Genomic DNA, 23,128 nt, shown 5'->3' with positions numbered 1-23,128 from the left:
TGAAACTTTGAAAGTCATAATATTCCTTCCAAATGTTACCTTTTAGTTTTAGAAATTAAAATATATATGAATAAAAAGGTCATCGTAAGTAAAAGGCAATGAAATGGGATTTACTCAAGATTTATTTGACCTTTCAGTTGAAAAGATAATTTCTGAAAGCAGGTATATTTTCATCTACTTTCTAAATATTTTAAATTAAAATTACTCTTTTTACCTTAGCCAGAATTGCAGTGAAAACCAAAGAGTTCTACTCAAGAAAAGATTTAAGTTCATCTGTATTTTAAAAATTCAGTTACAGACTAAAATCAGGATTATTCTTCAGGAAGCAGTCTGGAAGTTTCATCACACATCAAGGCTGTATTTACACATATCAGATACTCTGTAGTATTTTAAGCAAAAGGTTTTTTTAAATGCTTATTATCAACCAATATCATCTGCCGGAGGGATGATTTGTTATGTACCAAAATTCAAAATATTTTATCACATACATTGGCAATTTGTCAAAGATGTTATCTATATATTTTTTCATCACTCTCTATTGAAAATATGAAGTAAAATGATATTATAGAAATGGAAAATTACTATCATCAATAGATAGTGAAAATACATATTGGAATTAGATGCATGGATGCCAAATGAAGATGCAGAGAAGTGTTCCCCTTATTGAATTAAAAGCCTCTACTTTTCTTCCTATTTGATTTTTTTAAGACTTTATTTTTTTAGAGGAACAAACTTGAGAGGGGAATACAGAGATTTCTCATATACCCCCGGCTCCACACATGCATAGCCTCCCCCACCATCAACAATAGAATGTTACATTTTTATACCAAGGATGAACCTACATTGACACAACATAATCACCCAAAGTCCATAGTTTCCCTTCGCATTCACCCTTCATGTTGTACAGTTTATAAGTCTCGGCAAATGTATAATGACATATACCCATCATTATAATATCACACAGAATATTTTCACTTACCTAAAAATCCTCTGTGCTTTGCTTATTCATCTTTACCCACTCCTCCACCCCTCATCCACCCTGATCTTTTTTCTGTCTCCATAGTTTTGTCTTTTCCAGAACAACATATAATCAGAAACATACAGAGTATAGCCTTTTCAGATTGATTTCTTTGACTTAGTAAAATGCATTTAAGATTCCTCCATGTCTTTTCACAGCTTGCTAGGAAGAGCCTCTACTTTTAAAATCTTTGTCAGATTCACAAAATACAATATAGCTTCATCCATGTACAAGCTCAAGTTAACACTGGAGAAATATAGGTACCCAATTATAAATTACTGAAGTCAGGACGTATATTGATCTGGTCCATCACTGTATATCCAGGGGTTAGCAATGCCTGATCCAGAGAAAGTTATTTATATACACACATGTTGAATGAATGCATCTAAATTGAAAATGTGATTGCCTCAGTTAACTATGGGTCATTTATACAACTCAAATCCAATATGTGAACCAAGCAGAGGGAATCTGTACTTTAAACACAGAAATCTTTGGGTTTATGGGAGACTTCTGCATCCTCTTTCCTCCTCAGTAGTGCTTTCACCAGCATGAGAATACCCCTCATCATGTGTTCAGCACACCCTGGGACAAAGAACTAGACATATTTTTCTAAAACCATTGCAGTGGTCTTGAAGAAGTGGATCTTGCACTTCTAAAACTCATTGTTCTTTACTCCATATTTTGCCACAGGTAGGAACCCAAGTGGACTAGACCTAGCATTCTGACAAGATTTTCACATCTTCCTTATTCAACTTTGAAGAACTGATAAAATTGCAGCTATATTGTCTGTGGCCGGTTGTAGTCAATAAAGTGCTCTCCCATAAAGCATCTCAATTTCTTCTCATGGCAGTCTTTTGAAATGGGCACAGAGGAGAATACTACGTGCAATTTCGAGTGAAATTAAAGCTCTGAGAGCTGAATTCACATGTACAAATTTGAACATTTACCAAGTGACATAGTATTCTTACTTCAGGGTACATATGCCACTATGTGACTTAAATAAACTTGTTTATTTCTTCTTTATTAAAAAAATGAAGAAAAAGTTTTATATGGAGAAAAGTTCCTTGGACGAGAATGGATTTTGGGGTAGAAGGAAAAGGAACTATGACATTTTAAAAGAACACTTAATCTAAAGCAAACTTTTGCTATTTCTACCAGCAAGAGCAGCTTTGAGTTAAAGTAAATAAAGACAACATTTTACTTAGAGTAAGAACAAAAGTATAGATTTTGGATTTCTCCGTGGACAGAAGTTTGTAGCTCTTACAGTGATGACAGCTTGTCTTGGTAAAATGATACCTTTTGGCTAAGACAATGCACAACTATTTTCATGAAAAATTTAGCATAAAAATGTATGTCTCCCCAAATTTGAAACTATTTACAAATTGAGGAGGCAACAGGAATAGTAAGGAAACTTACATCAAAAATCGGACTGATAACTGGCTTAATTACATACTCAGTCACTAGTAACTCTTCTTATGTGACTCAAAGCCAATTACTTCACCTCCAGGAGTGTGAAATAAGTAACATTGATTAGATGACCCCTAAGCTTTCAACCAATGCTCACATTCTATGATTTTAACTCATGGAAAGTATTTATTGGGTCACTGAGAAAACATAGCTTTAATGTTATTTGTTTTGCATTATTATTATTTTGAAGAAAAGTTTGTAATGAATCTTAATAAATGCATTCCAACTTAATGATTTCAAGCCTGTCTTTTAGAGAATTTTAGAAATCAAAGGATATGTGTATGACTTCCTTTTACATGAAAACTTTAGAATTTGATTAGAACAATGTGTAGATGATTATATTCTAATATTCACAGTTATGAAGCTTGGATATCTTCACTACAATTCCTTAGAAAAATATCTGAAAATAAAGAAATATAATGATAGATATTAGGACTTAAACTAACAGAAAATTTAGCTTCAATACACTTGCTACACCATTGAATCTTATTTAGCCACATATTCATCCTGAGTCAATAAAAAAGAGTGGGTACTTGCCTTGATGGAACACAACAAGCTGTCATGGAGGAGATGAGATATCAGTGTAATTCCCATTAAGGACACACATATCTATAGCTTCTCTTGGACAGTTTTTCAGTATTTTGCTCTGACTTCCTCAGGTGAACAGCTATACACTAAAAACACAAGGATTCTAGAGGTGGTAGAGTTGTAGATGAATATTCTTAGCAGCTTTATTTCATGAAAAACTAGAAAGAGTATGAATGTCCATTAAGAAATGAATAGATAAACAAATTGTGATATATCTCCACAATGGCATACCACTCAAGAAGAAAAAAAAAAAGGAAATGAACTATGATACACACAACTCAAAATAATTATGCTGAATGAAAAAAACCTAGGCAAAAAAAAAGTACATACTATTTGATACCATTTATATAAAACCACAAAATGTAAACTAGTCTAAATTTACAGAATTCAGATCAGTGAAAGCTTGGGTGTGGAGGGCTAGAGCAAGCAGGAGAAATTACAAAGAGGCAGAAGAAAACTTTTGAGAGTAATACATATATGTATTATCTTAATTTTGGTGATGGTTTCATGGATGTATATAGATGTCAAAAGTTATCAAAGTACACTGTAAATATTGATACATGCTGTTTATTGTATGTCAGTTATATCTCAATAAGTCTGTTGTTAAAAACTCTGTGGAAGAATACGTTACCAAATAAGTTCCAAATATATTCATGTAATCAATAGTTAAGGATATATATAGGGTTCACCCCTTTGGGGGAAAAATTTAGGGCAGAATTCCAACTTTTGCATTTATTTTTAGCATATACATTGCATGATACATTCAAGGTTTTAAACACTCCTAAGTACAAACCAAGGAGCTGCATGCTATATGTAATATTCATTTTAATATTTGAACTTATTTTTATTGCGTTGAGATACACCATTCAAATTATTCAAACTGGTGCTACTGAGTAAGGACTTCAATACTACCATGTCCTATCTGGGGGGATTTAATAGACTATTAGGGAGCAAGTTGAGTGTTTCTTCTTAATTTAGGCTTCTCCACAGGCTCATACTTTGTACCCCATTTTTGCTCATTTTTATGCTCTGAATAAACCCTCATTTTTATCTCAGTCCCAGTAACTAGTGTCTTACTTTTGTGTTCTGTAATAAAGTACTCCCTTCTTTTATTACAAAAGCCACATCTTGCAGAAAACCAGACCATCGGACACTTTTAAGAGGATAGCTTCCTTTCTCTGAACCACCACACACTAACCAGCTACCTCCCCCCCAACTTTATTGAAATATAATCAACAAATAAAATTGTATAAATTCAACGTGTACAAATGATGATTTGGTGTATAATTGTGAAATGATTACCATGGTAAAGTTAGTTAACACATCCATCACCTCACATAGTTACCTTTTTTGTATGTGTTTGGTGAGAGCATTTAAGATCTACTCCCTTAGTAAATTTCAAATATAAAATACAGTATCGTTGGGCTTCCCTGGCGGCGCAGTGGTTGAGAGTCCGCCTGCCGATGCAGGGGACACGGGTTCGTGCCCTGGTCCGGGAAGATCCTACATGCCGCGGAGCGGCTGGGCCCGTGAGCCATGGCCACTGAGCCTGCGCGTCTGGAGCCTGTGCTCCGCAACGGGAGAGCCCACAACAGTGAGAGGCCTGCGTACCAAAAAAAAAAAAAAAAAAAAAAAATACAGTATCGTTAACTATAGTCACCATACATTATATTAGATCCTGAAAATCTATGCACCTTATAACTGAAGATTTATATCATTTGGCCAACATCTCCCATTTCCTCCCACTCTCAGCCCCTGGCAACCACCGTTCTACTCTCTGTCTCTATGAGTTCAACTTTTTTAGATTCCACATGTAAATGAGATCATACAGTGTTTGTCTTTCTTTGTCTGACATGTCATATAGCATAATGCTCTCAAGGTTCATCCATATTGTTGCAAATGGCAGAATTTACTTCTTTTCTATGAATAAATTATAGATGATAGATGACAGATAGATAGATGATAGAAAGAAACATGGATATCTATCTATCTATCTATATATATATCCCCACATTTTCTTTATCCATTCATGTGTTGATGGATACTTAAGTTGTTTCCATATCTTGGCTATTGTGAATAATGCTGCAGTGAACATGAGGGTACAAATATCTGCTTGAGATACTCATTTTATTTCCTTCAGATATATACCCAAAGTGGAATTACTGGATCATATACAAGTCAACTACCTTTGAGTTTGCTGTCCCTTGGTTGTTTTGGAGTCCCACATGTGTTTTTACTATCTGCAGGGTCAGTGTCTACTCTTTGACCATTACTGCTTCTTCTACAGAGCTTTCTGGTCTCAGGGTCTGGTCTACCACACTGGTGATTAAGCCCCAATTTTTCTAATATAAGGAATGTAAATAATAATATAGTATAGTTTCCTATTTACAAAGCAGAATTTTCTAACAAGATTCTACAGCATTGTGTGGAAAAGGCAATATATCTCTTGCCAGGCATTGCCTTAATCCTAGAATAAATGACTTGAAAATATGCCTGTTCCCGATATTGATTAATTATCATATTTTCAGAGTAACTCAGAGAGTTCCAGTGAGCATTAAATGGAACAATGTAAAAGGAAGTGATGTTTTATTTTTTCCTACTTTTTATTTCTGATATCATATATTCCACTTAGCTTCCACTTCTTCAGAATCTTCTAACCGGAAGATTATGGAAGATATGGACTGCCTACCTGTGAGCATGACTCCTGGCTAGCAAAAAATTATAGGAAAATCTTACTGAACTAAAACTTTGATTTAGTAAGTATTCAGATCCTAAGCTTCATGGTCCCTCAAAACCCTCTGTTCCCTTCATTCACTCCTTTAGTTTCTTGAGATCTTCTGGTCTTTGTCCATCTACCATGCACTGCTATCTCTCTCTGTGAAGCTGATATGCCAGCTGACATTCTGATTCACCCACAGCCAAGTGCTATCCAAGGGTGCTCCTAAAATACTGAGTTGCTATGTAATTTCTTGTCTCAGAGCTATCGAATCATCGCTTTGCTTTGGAGTGCCAGTCCAAACCTCAGACCCCTGAATGTGAAATCTGTAACACCCAAAGAAAACACTACTAATCGAATACTGTAAAATAAATCTCAGAGAACTGACCCAGAAATGAACACCAAGAATACAGTTTCTAGATTCAAACCTGAACTATGGAAATTTAGGTTCAGGACTTATTGATGTAATATAGAAATTGAGAATCAGAAGAGATGCTCTGTATCTAGATCAGTGGTTCTGAATTCTGGCAACATAGAAGAATTACACACAGAGCATCTTTACTAGGCTGATGCCTAGGCTCTGCCCCTGACCAACTGAAACAGAATCATGAGGGATCATTACATAGTATTTGCAGTCTTAAAAATCTCCCCATTCTTTCTGAATTGAGAATGACAGATCTATAGTAAGATCCACCTACTAACATACTAAGGTATAAAGAAATGAAAAATGAAAGAATATTCAGTTGCCACTATTCAAGTATGAATGCACTGTATCTTCAGCAATGCTTCTTTTCTGAATTCCTGATCATTCTTCCTCATGGTGAAGTAGATTGGATACCTAAGAACTCCCTTCTTCATTAAAGGCTAGCAATTTGTTTTCTTTCCCCTGATTTCATTCCTTGCCTCTCTTAAGTTTACTAAAGCCAAAGAAAGTAGATTCTTTCTAATCTAAGTGAGCTTCTAATCAGAGTTCATCCTCATTCCTAAACCTCATTACTAAAATTGCCACTCTAGAAAGGGGAAGAAAGTGAGAGAGAACTAGGCAAGAGAACAAGAGAGAGAGAGAAAGAGAGAAGAATTAAACTGAGACAGGGGGGACCTGTATACCTTCTCTCTTTTCCTCAAAAGCCTGGTATGTAGTCATGTACCATGTGTTCTTCATTTGTGACAGATCAACTCACTGTAGGAGATCTGAGTGAAGTGAGAGTAGGTGGCCAAAAAGAACCATCCAAATGTGAATGTATTTACCTTTTCCCAATACTTTAATTTTTAACTGACATTTATAAGGTCAAAAAAGTACTTCATAAGGCATAAGATTCAATTCACTAATCTCTAAGTGGCATTTACCAGACCTATGATGACAAACATACCCGCTTTCAAGTTTCAAAGTTCCTTTGTCTCTCACTGTTGCTACATGACTTTGTATCATTCTTTACTGGGAAGCCTAAACCATTCAGTATGAGTTCCTTGGACTTCCTGCTCCTTCCTCTCAGGTTTATTTAATCTCTTTTTTTTTTCATTCTCTTTTCCAGTGTTCATATATGTTTGATTCTAGTCTTTCCCTCATCTGCCACAACCCTAATAACCTCTTCTTTTAATTTTTACTCTCTGTTGCTTTCTTATGTTTTAGTTATGAGGGCATTGAAGTTCTATTTGACCTAATTTGAACTTATTAGATCAACATGAGTGACGGTGTTATGAACACTCAACTTGTAAACACTAGGATGTTGGGACAAGCCACCAAAAGGCATATGTGTCCAGGATTTAGTGAACTTAATTCTCAAAATGGGACTTAAAACTGAAAATAATGTAACTGGTAGCCCTGAAAATTTGTATGATTCCCTGAGGGAAAAGACAACATAGGTAGATTGAAAAAGCTTGCATCTCTCTAATCCCTCCACCGACTTTGAGCATTCAAATAAAATAATGCATACATTAGTAAAAGAATTAATAGTGAAATGGACAGCACACACACACCTGCCACTGTCCTGTCCCAAAGGTGCACTATCAGAAGCATTCAACAAAACTGGAAAAAATGGTAAAGGGATGGTAGCAGTGTCAAGCACTCATGTGGAAGGGAGGAGAGCAACCACATGGAGTAACTATAAGAACATCCTGGTAGATGTGCAGGATTAAATAAAATCATCTATGAAATGCAGGTTCCATTTGTAATAGGACATTAATGCTTAAGAGTTAGAAAATAGACTCTAGGTCAGATAAAGGAATCAGAAACAATCTATGTTCATCTTTCTCTATCTCCCCACCAGGAGTATAGCATAAGTTTAGCACCCAATACCAGACATTAAAAATGGAAAAGAAGCCTATGTCTTAGGTGTAGTGGTAGTGGTGGTAGCAGTAATTACTAAAATTTATTGAGTGCTTACTGTATGCTCAGCACTGTTCAAAATGCTTTCAATGAAATCACTCTTTGAACTCCAGCTGTCTTATGAGTAGGTACCATTAACTCCATGTTACAGATAAGGAAACTGATGGACAGAGTAGTTTAATAGTTGGCCCATATTTCCACAGCTAGCAAGTAGGTTTAGAATTTGGTCATAGACCATCTGCCCTAGAATGTGGGCATATAACCACTGCCCATGCCCCCATTGTTCCCAGGCCTCATTTCTGGTCAGAATTCTCTGTAGATGCAGACATTCCTGTGTTGGGATTACTGCAGCTGACCATGTGGGTTGTGTTAGAGGTACACATGACAATGCACATGATGTGGGAGAATCAAATGAGAGCTGGATCTCAGTGAAGACCTGAACAGTGAGGATGTTTCAACAGCAGCATCCTTACCTCAGGGAGAGGTTCACGTCTCTTCAATGTTCTATTTGTCTGCCTTAGAGGAGGGAAGCTTCTTGCTTCACTGTTTTTCCTAAAGGTATTACAGCAGAAATGGTTGGCTTATTTCCCATTATTTCTTTTTCTCTAAAGACTCAGAAAATTAGTTATTGACTTAACTACTGTAATTTGCTTAAAGTGAAAATGATTAATAAACATTTAAGATTCCACCAGATTTTATTTTCAGTCCACTGAGAAGCTTTTCTCTAAATGAGATTTCAGAATTTTAAATTCTTAACCAAATTATACAGTGAAATAGGTATTGCTTATGCCCTTGAAAATATGCACTCACTAATAGTATTCTGGTAAAATACCTGATATGTTAACATACCTAGGTGGCTTATCATTATTTAAAAATTATTTTGAACATCATCAATTTCATTTTTCTTAATATATTCTCCATTATAGTAAGATACAAATATATACAGCTTCTTTCTGTTCTTACTGAGTGACAGCCATCAAAAGGATCATCCATTAAAAATAGAAGAGGTGTTAAAAAAATAAAATAAAATAAAATGGCAGATATGTGATTAAACATATCTCAGAGTCATTTCACAAGCACCCACAATTACATAAACTAAAATAAGAAAAGAAGTTTTGAGTCATTCTACTGACTAATATTTTACAATCTCATTTAATCTAATCACAAATTAAATACCTTTAGTGAAATCTTATTAAATGAATTGCTCTTTTGTAAAATTATACATGTCTAATTGCTATAACCTCTAGAAAAAATATTTTCTGAGTTCTAAGTACATCAAATAGATATCAAGCACTTCCACCTTAGCTTCAAATTAGTTTTTTTTTTTTTTTTTTTTAAACAGCCGCTCCGCGGCATGTGGGATCTTCCTGGACTGGGACACGAACCCATGTCCCCGCATTGACAGGCGGACTCTCAACCACTGCGCCACCAGGGAAGCCCCAAATTAGTTTTAAAAGGAGGAAATTAAAAATAAGTTTGTCTTATTGAAATTAAAATGAAATAGCAATTAATACATTACCTCATTATAATTCATAATAAAATTATTTATTTCACTAACAAAGAAGTTGCAGGAATAGTAACTATGATTATTCTATTTTCATGATTTAAAACATGAAATATTTTCAAGGTTTACTGAAGACTTTAAAATCTCAATATATGAGGAGTGTAGGTGATTATATTTTGGATACGTTTCTAAAAATTAATTTCTCTATCTTAAAGGTAAGTTTTTAAACCCAGTTATGTCTTTAGGTTAATTAACTCACATGATATTACTGATATTTGAAATTTTATGACCCATAAAACATCACTTTTATATGATTCAATGTAACATATATGACTGAAATGCTTACTATTATTTATGCCAATATTTTAAGGTCTAATTTTGATTCTTTCCTATATCCTTAATTTTCTCTTCTGCTACACTGCCTATTTTTTCCTTTGATTTTTTTTCACTTCTCTCAATTCTTCTAATAGCTATATAAAAGAGTTTTTAATACAATAGCATGTTACATTTATTGATCCATTTAAGATTCTACATAATCTTCTAATTAAGAATTATTATTATCTCCATTTAACAGATGAGAAAACTGAGGTAAAGAGGGATTAAGTAGCTGCCTGATTCATACAGCCATTAAATTGTGGAGTCATGTACACCCGTAGTCTAGCTCCATATCCTGTGTTCATTATCATTCCACTCTGTTGATTTCCCTTTTTAAGATACTTGTCTGAATTATGATGCCTCCTCAATTTGTCATTAATATCAGGAATCTAATATTCTTTGCTCGGATCAATATTTTAATTTCTTCTCTGACATTTTTTCATTCATTTATTTACTCTTTTCTGGAGTCAGATTTTCACATGCAGTTTTCTATACCACCTCGCCTTGACTTTAGATATATGGTGTACATTATATCTATATGGGCCTCCTTCCTGTTTGCACTGTTTATTGTAGTAGGGAAGAAATCTGCCACATGAGGTAAACTATAAATCCATGAAATTCCATACAAGTTTTCTTTTTTGGAATCAGCAATGTTTGCTCTTGGAGGGTCCACCTCAGCTAATTAATTTCCAAATGGTTAAAAGCATCTCTCCTGCAACTCTTTATTTCTAGAACTAACCTTTCCAAAGGTCAGTGTATAAATGAGATTCTGTCACGATTTCTTCTGATTTTTCATAGTCTACATCATTTTCTCAGGAATGGCTGTTGATATTGAACCTTGTTAAATTGCTTCAGTTTTCTAGATATCTGTGATTTCTTCTAATTTTTCATAGTCTACATCATTTTCTCAGGAATGGCTGTTGGTGATGAACCTTGTTAAATTGCTTCAGTTTGCTAGATATCTATTGTGACTATATTTCCAAGAGTAATCAAATATTTTTTGCTATTTTTCAGATTTCTTGTGATTACTTTAGCTGCCTTCTAGAAGGAGCTGGTATGATAGTTGTCATCCTTTTGACAAATGCAGAAATAATGGCCTGAACATGTAGTATTCCCAGAACATAACCCTCTTATTTCTCTACATTTTGTAAAAGGAACTTGGATACTCCTGTTTCCAAGATTGTTTGATTTAGCCAGATATAAACCATTAAGCTCAAAGTCACCAATTCCCTTTCCATATAAATTTACCCAGACTATTTATCCCTCATGCCCGAGTAATCTCTTAATCATAGTTATTCTCATACCTATATCATTTTATTTGGATGGCACAGTTAAATTCCCTAGATTTGGGGTTGTGGTATAAAAAAAATGCTCATAGACCTTTACTATATAAAGGTTAGAATAATGTCAGTGACAACTATTTAGGTAAGCCTTCAGTTCTTAAAACATGATATACTTATCCTATTTTCCTGAAGCTAAGAGAGGTAAACAGAAATAATATGGCTGATTATCTAATATGAATTTTTGTTAACAACAATATCTGTATTTATGAAATATAAATACCTACTATACTAACTGCTTTTTAGTAGATATTTTGTAGTTAGTTTTGCATTAAACCTTCTCAACAACACTAAGACATAAGTTCCATATTTTTCCCCATTTTTCTGATGAAGTTGAATAAAGCAGTTTGGGTTTGGTAGGTGCAAACTATTACAGTTAGAATGGGTAAACAACAAGGTCCTAAATGTATAGCACAGGGAACTAGATTCAGTACCCTGTGATAAACCATAATGGAAAAGAGTATAAAAAAAAGAATGTATATATGTGTATAACTGAGTCACTTTTCTGTATAGCAGAGATTGGCACAGCACTGTAAATCAACTATACTTCAATGAATAATAAAAAAAAAAAGCTAATAGGGGAGAGTTCTTAGTAGAAGCACTTTGATCACAGGCTCTCTGATTCCAAAGTTCATGATCATGTGTTCTCCCCATGAATCCATTTGGTTAAGAGATAACATAAGCCCAGATATTTTGTTTCATAATACATGTCTCTTCCTACTCTATCAACTGCTAAATAAATGTTGCTTACAGAAATAATAAGAAAGTGATGTTTGCCTAGGACACTAGGGATAAACATTATAGTCATTTAGATATAGGCAAAAGGCAAGGGCTTTAGAGTAGAATTAGCCTACATTCATTTTGGCTCCAGTTATGTGCTATGCATTCTTGGGCAACCTCTCTGAGCCTCCACTACATCATGTGCACAATGGAGCATAAGGCTGCTTTTCCAAATCCTAAGTTGTTTTTTATAAATATAAAATTCCTGGCAAAATTCCTGGCACATAGCGGTACGCAATTTAAGACAATTTAACGCACCTAGTCCAGCACCCATTACTTAGCAGGTAGAAATGTGTTAGTTATCTTAATATGAGCCCAGACTGAAAATCTCCACTCACAGTAGCACTTAGCACCCTAATTCTATTTGCATACCATTAAGAAATTATAATTTAAGTGATAATTAGTGTAAAGACAAATAAAATTTTGCTAATGGAAATAAGTCAAGAATGGCAAAGATATTTACAACAGGAAAAAGTCCTGTAGGGGAAGTAAATAAACAAGATTTCCACTTAAGTATTTTAATTAGTTGTGTCATTGATGCAACAATTTTACTACGTTACCAATATGTGTATTTATGTGTAATATTAGTATGTGTATATATAATAACTTATGAAAACTTTTTAGAAGTTTATCACTATAGCAGATGATTGTGAACTTAAACAGGAACAGGAACTTTTTTGATCAGATATCTTCAATACATAACCTTCAGCATATACTCCTGACTGGATTCAACAATAAGCTATCTGGGAAACTTGACTGCTTTCTCTTTTTGACATTAAAATGCAGAGAAATAGAATGAAAAGAGCACAGGCAATAGTTCTCAATCTTAGCTTTTGTTAAAACCAACTGGGCAGCTTTTAAAGCATGCATTTGGAGCTCCTACTGCAAACATGTTGAATGAGTATTCCCAAGTATGTAGTCCAGCATCTTAATTTCTTTTATGCTCCAAATGTGTTTCTTATGTGTAGCCAGGAATGGGAAATCCTGAATGAAGGTGTTGAAACAGAACATTCTGTGATTCAGTCCTAGGTCTATCATTTCTATGTAGCATAGCACATTTGAAAATTAATAGCAATAACTCCTGATTCAAAGAGTTGCTATAAAAATTGGACATAAATGTACCTGGATCATATGATACAGATAAAGATATCATTCTCTCTTGATTAACAGTGGTGAAAGTACTTCTTGGTTCTGGGCCCTAAGGAAATCAGTTGGCATGTCTGACAATATAGACCCTTTACTCTTTTTAGTCTGTCACCCAATAGAACTCTGCAATACTTTTATGTGTATATGCTCCCAGTAAAGAATAGGCAGTGGTTGAGACTTCATCTTCCAATGCAGGGGGTGTGGGTTCAATCCCTGGTAGGGGAGCTAAGATCCCACATGCCTCATGGCCAAAAAACCAAAACATAAAACAGAAGCAGATTGGTTCAAGATGGCAGAGTAGAAGGACATGCTCTCACTCCCTCTAGCAAGAGCACCGGAATCACAACTAACTGCTGAACAATCACTGACAGGAAGACACTAGAACTCACCAAAAAAGATACCCCACGTCCAAAGACAAAGGAGAAGCCACAATGAGACGGTAGGAGGAGTGCAATCACAATAAAATCAAATCCCATAACCACTGGGTGGGTGACTCACAAACTGGCGAACAATTATACCATACAAGTCCACCCACTGGAGTGAAGGTTCTGAGCCCCACATCAGGCTTCCCAACCTGGGGGTCCAGCAAAGAGAGGAGGAATTCCTAGAGAATCAGACTTTGAAGGCTAGTGGGATTTGATTGCAGGACTTTGACAGGACTGTGGGAAAAAGAGACTCCACTCTTAGAGGGCAAACACAAAGTAGTGTGCACATCGGGACCCAGGGAAAGGAGCAGTGACCCCATAGGAGACTGAACCAGACCTACCTGCTAGTGTTGGAGGGTCTCCTGAAGAGGCAGGGGTGGCTGTGTCTCACTGAGAGGACAAGGACACTGGCAGCAGAAGTTCTGGGAAGTACTCCTTGGCGTGAGTCCTCCCAGAGCCCACCAATTTTTAAGAAAAGCATCTTTTCTGACCGCTATGCTATGAGATTAGAAATCAATTACAGGGAAAAAAACATAAAAAACACAAACATATGGAGGCTAAGCAATACGTTACTAAATAACCAAGAGGTCACTGAAGAAATCAAAGAGGAAATCAAAGAATACCTAGAGACAAATGACAATGAAAACACAACAATCCAAAACCTATGGGATGCAGCAAAAGCAGTTCTAAGGGGGAAGTTTATATCAATACAAGCCTATCTGAAGAAACAAGAAAACTCTCAGATAAACAGTCTAACCTTACACCTAAAAGAACTAGAGAAAGAAGAACAAACAAAACCCAAAGTTAGCAGAAGGAAAGAAATCATAAAGATCAGAGCAGAAATAAATGAAATAGAAACAAAGAAAACAATAGCAAAGATCAATAAAACTAAAAGCTGGTTCTTTGAGAAGATAAACAGAATTGATAAACCATTAGCCAGACTCATCAAGAAAAAGAAGGAGGGCTTCCTTGGTGGTGCAGTGGTTGAGAGTCTGCCTGCTGATGCAGGGGAAACAAGTTCGTGTCCCGGTCTGGGAAGATCCCACATGCTGCAGAGCGGCAGGGCCTGTGAGCCATGGCCGCTGAGCCTGCGCGTCCAGAGCCTGTGCTCCGCAACAGAAGAGGCCACAACAGTGAGAGTCCCGCATACTGAAAAAAAAAAAAAAAAAAGGGAGAGGACTTAAATCAACTAAATTAGAAATGAAAAAGGAGAAGTTACAACAGATACTGCAGAAATACAAAACATCCTAAGAGACTACTACAAGCAACTCTATGCCAATAAAATGGACAGCCTGGAAGAAATGGACAAATTCTTAGAAAGGTATAACCTTCCAAGACTGAACCAGGAAGAAACAGAAAATATGAACAGACCAATCACAAGTAATGAAATTGAAACTGTGATTAAAAATCTTCCAACAAACAAAAGCCCAGGATCAGATGGCTTCACAGGTGAATTCTATCAAACATTTAGAGAAGAGCTAATAACCATCCTTCTCAAACTCTTCCAAAAAATTGCAGAGGAAGGAACACTCCCAAATTCATTCTATGAGGCCACCATCATCCTGCTACCAAAACCAGACCCAGACCAATATCACTGATGAATATAGATGCAAAAATCCTCAACAAAATACTAGCAAACAGAATCCAACAACACATTAAAAGGATCATACACCATGATCAAGTGGGATTTATCCCAGGGATGCAAGGATTCTTCAATATACACAAATCAATCAATGTGATACACCATATTAACAAATTGAAGAATAAAAACCATATGATCATCTCAATAGATGCAGAAAAAGCTTTTGACAAAATTCAACACCCAGAAGAATTCAACACCCAGAAAAAAACTCTCCAGAAAGTGGGCATACAGGGAACCTACCTCAACATCATAAAGGCCATATACGACCAACCCATAGCAAACATCATTCTCAATGGTGAAAAACTGAAAGCATTACCTCTAAGATCAGGAACAAGACAAGGATGTCCACTCTCACCACTATTATTCAACATGGTTTTGGAAGTCCTAGCCCTGACAATCAGAGAAGAAAAAAGAAATAAAAGGAATACAAATCAGAAAAGAAGTATTCAAATCTCACTGTTTGCAGATGACATAATATTATACATAGAGAATCCTAAAGATGCCATCAGAAAACTACTAGAGCTAATCAAAGAATTTGGTAAAGTTGCAGGACACAAAATTAATGCACAGAAATCTCTTGCATTCCTATACACTAATGATGAAAAATCTGAAAGAGAAATTAAGGAAACACTCCCAGTTACCACTGCAACAAAAAGAATAAAATACCTAGGAATAAACCTACCTAGGGAGACAAAAGACCTGTATGCAGAAAACTATAAGACACTGATGAAAGAAATTAAAGATGATACCAACAGTTGGAGAGATATACCATGCTCTTGGATTGGAAGAATCAATATTGTGAAAATGACTATACTACCCAAAGCAATCTACAGATTCAATGCAATCCCTATCAAATTACCAATGGCATTTTTTACAGAACTAGAACAAAAAATCTTAAGATTCATATGGAGACACAAAAGACCCCAAGTAGCCAAAGCAATTTTGAGGGAAAAAAACGGAGCTGGAGGAATCAGACTCCCTGACTTCAGACTATACTGCAAAGCTACAGTAAGCAAGAGAATATGGTACTGGCACAAAAACAGAAATATAGATCAATGGAACAGGATAGAAAGCCCAGAGATAAACCCACGCAGCTATGGTCAACTAATCTATGACAAAGGAGGCAAGGATATACAATTGAGAAAAGACAGTCTCTTCAATAAGTGGTGCTGGGAAAACTGGACAGCTACATGTAAAAGAATGAAATTAGAATACTCCCTTACACCATACACAAAAATAAACTCAAAAAGGATTAGGGACCTAAATGTAAGACTGGATACTATAAAACTCTTAGAGGAAAACATAGGAAGAACACTCTCTGACATAAATCACAGCAAGATCTTTTTTGATCCACCTCCTAGAGTAATGGAAATAAAAACAAAAATAAACAAATGGGACCTAATGAAACTGAAAAGCTTTTGCACAGCAAAGGAAACCATAAACAAGACGAAAAGACAACCCTCAGAATGGGAGAAAATATTTGCAAACGAATCAATGGACAAAGGATTAATCTCCAAAATATATAAACAGCTCAAGCAGCTCAATATTAAAAAAAAAAAACAACCCAATCCAAAAATGGGCAGAAGACCTAAATAGACATTTCTCCAAAGAAGACATACAGATGGCCAAGAAGCACATGAAAAGCTACTCAACATCACTAATTATTAGAAAAATGCAAATCAAAACTACAATGAGGCATCACCTCATACCAGTTAGAATAGCCATCATCAGAAAATCTAGAAATAACAAATGCTGGAGTGGGTGTGGAGGAATGGGAACCCTCTGGCACTGCTGGTGGGAATGTAAATTGATACAGCCACTATGGAGAACAGTATGGAGGTTCCTTAAAACACTATATGACCCAGCAATCCCACTACTGGGCATATACCCTGAGAAAACCATAATTCAAAAAGACACATGCATCCCAGTGTTCATTGCAGCAGTATTTACAATAGCCAGGACATGGAAGTAACCTAAATGCTCATCGACAGATGAATGGATAAAGAAGATGTGGTACATATATACAATGGAATGTTACTCAGCCATAAATATGAACAAAATTGGGTCATTTGTAGAGATGTGGATGAATCTAGAGACTGTCATACAGAGTGAAGTAAGTCTGAAAGAGAAAAACAAATATTGTATATTAATGCATATATGTGGAACCTAGAAAAATGGTACAGATGAACTGATATTCAGGGCAGAAATTGAGACACAGATGTAGAGAACAAACATATGGACACCAAGAGGGGAAAGCGGCGGGGGTGGTGGGGGTGGTGGTGTGATGAATTGGGAGATTGGGATTGACATGTATACACTAACATGTATAAAATGGATAACTAATAAGAACCTGCTGTATAAAAAAATAAATAACATAAAATTCAAAACTTCAAAAAAAAACCCCAACAGAAGCAATATTGTAACAAATTCAATAAGGACTTTAAAAATGGTCCACATCAAAAAAATCTCAAAAAAAAAAAAGAATAGGCAGTGGTCTGATAGTGATAGAAGGTAAAAAATAATCACATTTATTGAGCACAGTTCCATAATTATTTCTTACCACAAGTTGTGGAATCATCCTGCTGTAATAATTTCATGATTCCTTACCTCTAATTCCTCTCTGGCTCATTCAGCCACCAAGATTTTACTAGCCAATGAAGAAATAGCATGAACCAGATCATACTATGCTTTTTCAATTCAGAGGAAGAGTATATTGCAGAACTCTTTAGTTGCAGAATTGTTTAGTTTCAGGTTTCTAGATAACAAATTAATTCTTGTTTGATTAAGGAGTTCAATAAGTGGAGCCATGCACTGGTCTGGTTAAAGATTTTCAGAAATGAACAGATTCTGTTCTTTAGAGAATTAGTATTTATATTTTTCCCTAAGTATGGAGATTGAAATACATCAAAAACATATATTCCAAAGGAATATTCCAATAGAAAACTATGCCTCATGGGATGTTTATTACAATATTATGGTAAAATACTAGAAAAAATTCAACAACAGGGGATTGGCTGATTAAATCATGGTATGACTCAATGACTATTTAACTCTTTGGATGGAAATTGCTTCTTGCTAACCCCACAGTGGTGACACTCTCAGAGAACCCAGGTAACACATGACACTTCACCTCTACTCCTTGCCATGCTTTATTGTGGTATACTGCCTAGATGGTCATACCATTTCTTTTAGGACTGAAGCATTCATTCCTTCAGCTGCTGGGAGTACTGGTTGCTAATTACTCTCTGACAAGTCCCACCCCGAGGACTGTTTACCAAATGTTAGGTATGGTGGTGCCAAAGCTGGCTCTCTTGCATCAATCCAAAACAACTCTGAAGGGTTATCTTAGCTCCAGAATTCCCTCTAGGATTCACTGAAGCCTTCTTTGCAGCCCAGATTCCCTCTCTGCCTACTCAGCTCCCCACAGATGTCGTCCAAGAGCATTTCCCAAATCACATTTCCTGATTGCAAATCTCTCTCTCAGACTCTGCTACTCAGGGAACAAGATCACCAACTTGCCTGCAATGGACACCTCGTCAGCTGTACTGATGCAACTCTCTCTCCTCCAGTTTTGGGATTCACTTACTAGAACTTGGAAATCATAGCTTAAATATTTTTTCATATTAAAATATATATATATGTATCTCCATACTTATAGCTTTACTTGTACTTTCATTTTCTAATAAATCAAATTTGAATTTAAACTATATAGAACCAATAATTTAGGAGGATCATTAAGTAGAAACAAAAATGGGTTTATCTTAGTTCTATCCCTAGTCAAGTTGATGCCCTAAAATTAGTTTAGCTAATCTATTTTAATGAGCTCTTAATTGGTCTTTCTGCCCCAATTATTTTTTCTCTCCAATCAATCTAATGCAGTGCTAAGATAGTAATAGTCACTTAATATACACCACAAAACTTCTCAGCTCAAAAACTGCAGTGATTCTAGTTATTATTTTAAAATGTATATCTCAGAAATAACAAACAAACAAACAAAAAACCCCAAAACTTGCAGTGGTCCCAAATTGCCCCAGGAGTGTAAAATAAACTCTATATTATTCAACAATCTGGCCCCAACCTAACTTTTCTAACCTCATATACATTTTGGTCTATTTTTTTGTCTCTTGCTAATGATCTTCCTTTTCCTCACTTCTAATTTCATGCTTTTTGTTTTTCTACAATTTCTTTTCCGTATCCCCAAAGGGGTAACCTATCTGTTAGAATGCAGGTCAAATGACACGGGTTTTTGTAGTCTTACTATAACTCCCTGGCCAGAGTAAACTTTTGCTTAATTCAAGTACCACATTTTATATCTGTACCTCTTTCATCAGCTATCACGTTCTTCCTTATATCAAGACAATAGAGATAAGGAAATTCCCTGACAGTCCAGTGGTTAGGACTCTGTGCTTTCACTGCTGTGGCCCGGGTTCAAGCCCTGGTATGGGACCTAAGATCCCACAAGCCTCGCAGCACAGCCAGAAATAAAGACAACATAGTTAATGCTTATTTATCTCTGCATCTGTCACTGTGCCTTCTTATAAAAAGTGCTCAAAAATATTTTTAAATAAATCATAGAAAATGAGAAGTTGGAAGACACCATAGCGTACTTGACACACAATTTTTTTTCTATCACTGAAACACCCTTGACAAATTTAGAACTGTTTCACTGAGTCAACACTTACTGTTTATTCTTATTAACAAAAACTGCTTTTTACTTGCTGACTAAACCTTATGTACTAGTTATAACCCATTAGTAACATGTTTGCTTCAATACACTGCAGCAATCATCTACAAGAATATAGTCCTAGCGATTTCTACTGCCCATGTCTTATACCATGTACACAGATGCAGGTCTGAGGTGTCATTTTGCTGATGGTAAAACAAATCAATCAGAATAATTTATGTGTTTGGAGTTTACGTTGGCGTATCAACAATCCAACTGCAATTGAGCCAGATTATGAAACATCCAGTTGCTGACAGAGTATGTTATACCTTCAAAAACTCAAAGAGATTTACATCTAACAAATTATATATTTCAATTTTCTGAAGGAAATGGGAAAGATTTTTTCTCAGTTGCTGTTCCTGTAAAACTGCAGAAACAAGGAGAAAAAAGGTGAGCTTCAGCATTTTTGGCTTATTTGTCAGTTGAAAATATTAGTATTAGTATTAGTATTAGTATTAGTACTAGTATTACCTGCTTAAGGAACCTCTTAGCATTCTTCTGGCAACAACTTAGATTATTTATCCATGATGGGGTAGCTGAGAGGGAGACAGAGTGTTAAGTTTTAAAAGGATAATATCAGATAAGTTTGCCTTCAAATATAAAGACATTCTTTACATTAAATTTATAAATGGGAATAATTTATTGTGAGCCAAGCATGGTCCTAAAAATTTTCCATGTTTATCATACTTAAGCTTCACAGTTACCTTGTAAAATAGGATAGGTCTATATGCCCAGGTTAATACTATCCACTAGCATGGAGCACAGCTAAACTTTATATTCAGCAAATTTATTCCAGGGCACACATACTCAACCTTTATGCAATACCATCTTTTAAAAAAAATTTATATAGTTGATTTACAATGTTGTGTTAGTTTCACGTGTACAGTAAAGTGATTCAGTTATACATATATATAAATATGTGTTCCTTTCTTACATTCTAGGTTATTACAAGATAATGAGTTATACAGTAGGTCCTTGTTGGTTATCTATTTTATATATAGCAGTGTGTATATTTTAATCCCAAACTCCTAATTTATCCTTCTCTCCCCCTCCCCTTTGGTAACCATACTTTTGTTTTCTATGTCTGTGAATATATTTCTGTTTTATCAATAAGTTCATTTATATCCTTCTTTTTAGATTCCACATAGAAGCAATATCATATGATATTTATCTTTGTCTGGCTTACTTCACTTAATATGATAATCTCTAGGTCCATCCATGTTGCTACAAATGGCATTATTTCATTCTTCTTTATGGCTGGGTAATATTCCATTGTATATATATACCTTCTTTATCCATTCATCTGTCGATTGACACTTAGGTTGCTTTCATGTCTTGACTTTTGTAAACAGTGCTGCTATGGTATTTTTGAATTATGGTTTTCTCTGGATATTTGCCCAGGAGCGGGATTGCTGGATCATATGGTAACTATCTTTAGTTTTTTAAGGAACCTCCATACTGTACCAATTTACCTTCCCATCAATAGTGCAGGAGGAAATACTGTCTTTTGAAGAATTAAAGTATTTAAGGAAAATATGATCTGTACCCCTCATTTAAGAATTCTGGATGATCTAAACAATGATGTACTATAAATTAATAAATACTACTTTGCTCTATCTTTAAATACATGAACATTATGTGAAGAAGCATACTTGTTTATCTCAATAATAAATGGGTTGATGCTTAAAAGAATTGATTTGTTTTACACTATGTAAATAAATCAATCATATATTTTCTTGAGCAAGAGAAAAAATATTTTTGAATGTGAAGCAAATCATTGTTGACATTTTATCTTGCTCCTTTATGTCACTAACACTTGAAAGGAAATATTCATACAATCTTTTATGGGAATGAAAATGTACAGTAGGGAGAAGGTTAACTAAATGCTCTAAATAAATATTATACATATTTAGAGTGCTGCTATAGGACAACTTAATGTTCATTATATTGAACAAAAATATTGAAAATAAAAATAAAACATTCCCAAGAAAAAGTAAATGTTTTGTGGTGAGTCCTATGCTTGCCATAACTTTTTTTTTCACTTGAGATCATTTGCTATTTCTATTCATGAGGCATAAAAGCCAATCAGAAAGCAACGTCCAAAAGCTGTGGCAGCCTCATTGGTCTGCAGACACAAAAACTGGATTTCAGAGCTAGCAAGGAAGTCAAGAATCATAGGTCAATATCTCAGACAATGTAGACTGCATAAAAGTGTATCCAATATTCTATGTGCTATTTCTAATTTCTGATTCCTAAGCTGCGCACGCAGGTGGTGAAAGACTTTTATATTTGTTAAAGAAATTTAGTCTATTGCTAAAAGAAAAAAAAAAAAAACCTGTAGAGCAAACTCTAGACCCAGATGGCTTCACTACTGAAGTAATTTTCATTGTGCTGCCCTTTCCCATGCTACAGTGGTGTCACTGAGAAGTGGCTGAATGGCTAGGGATGATATTCTGCACAACTCTTACAGTGATGTGGCCACATGCCCATTAATTCTAACCTGTGGAATGGAAGCAGGTTTACTTTACTTTGCCTTTACTTCCTAGCCCAGTGCATAATGCCCTCACACCCAAGCCATTTATTATTAATGAGATAAATAAGTATTCACCTTCACATAGTGTTCATGTAATTAAAGACACACTCTATCCATTGACTTTACACTAGAAAAGATCAATCATTTGTGCATTTTGTCTTGGGAAATTATTCATGTATCAGAGACAGATTTGAGCATATTCTAAACCAAAGGGAAGAGAGATTGAAGTGGTGGTCAGTGTTTCTGAAAGAGCAGCAGGCGCTGAGAGGCTAAAAGGCCTCTTCATAGGCAGGAGATGTAGAGGAGACAGATGCGAAAACACAGAGAAAATCAGGGGTAGGGAGAAAGGAGGTAAAGTACCTCAAACATTGTAGTAAAGTAGGAGACAAAGCCATTTGCTAAAGCCAGGGGCAGGTTAGAAGGCTGAGACTGAGAAGGCTGGTGAAGATTTGGGACAAGTGTTCCAGTAAGTAAGAGAATATTAATTAGAGATAAATAAAAGGAGTAATACATAATGAGGTAGTCAAATGAAGCTAAGTGGCCAC

Source organism: Mesoplodon mirus (assembly GCF_964341445.2).
Source record: "Mesoplodon mirus genome assembly, chromosome: 11".
NCBI classification, from domain to species: Eukaryota; Metazoa; Chordata; class Mammalia; order Artiodactyla; family Ziphiidae; genus Mesoplodon; species Mesoplodon mirus.
Note: the sequence above shows the minus strand (reverse complement) of the source record.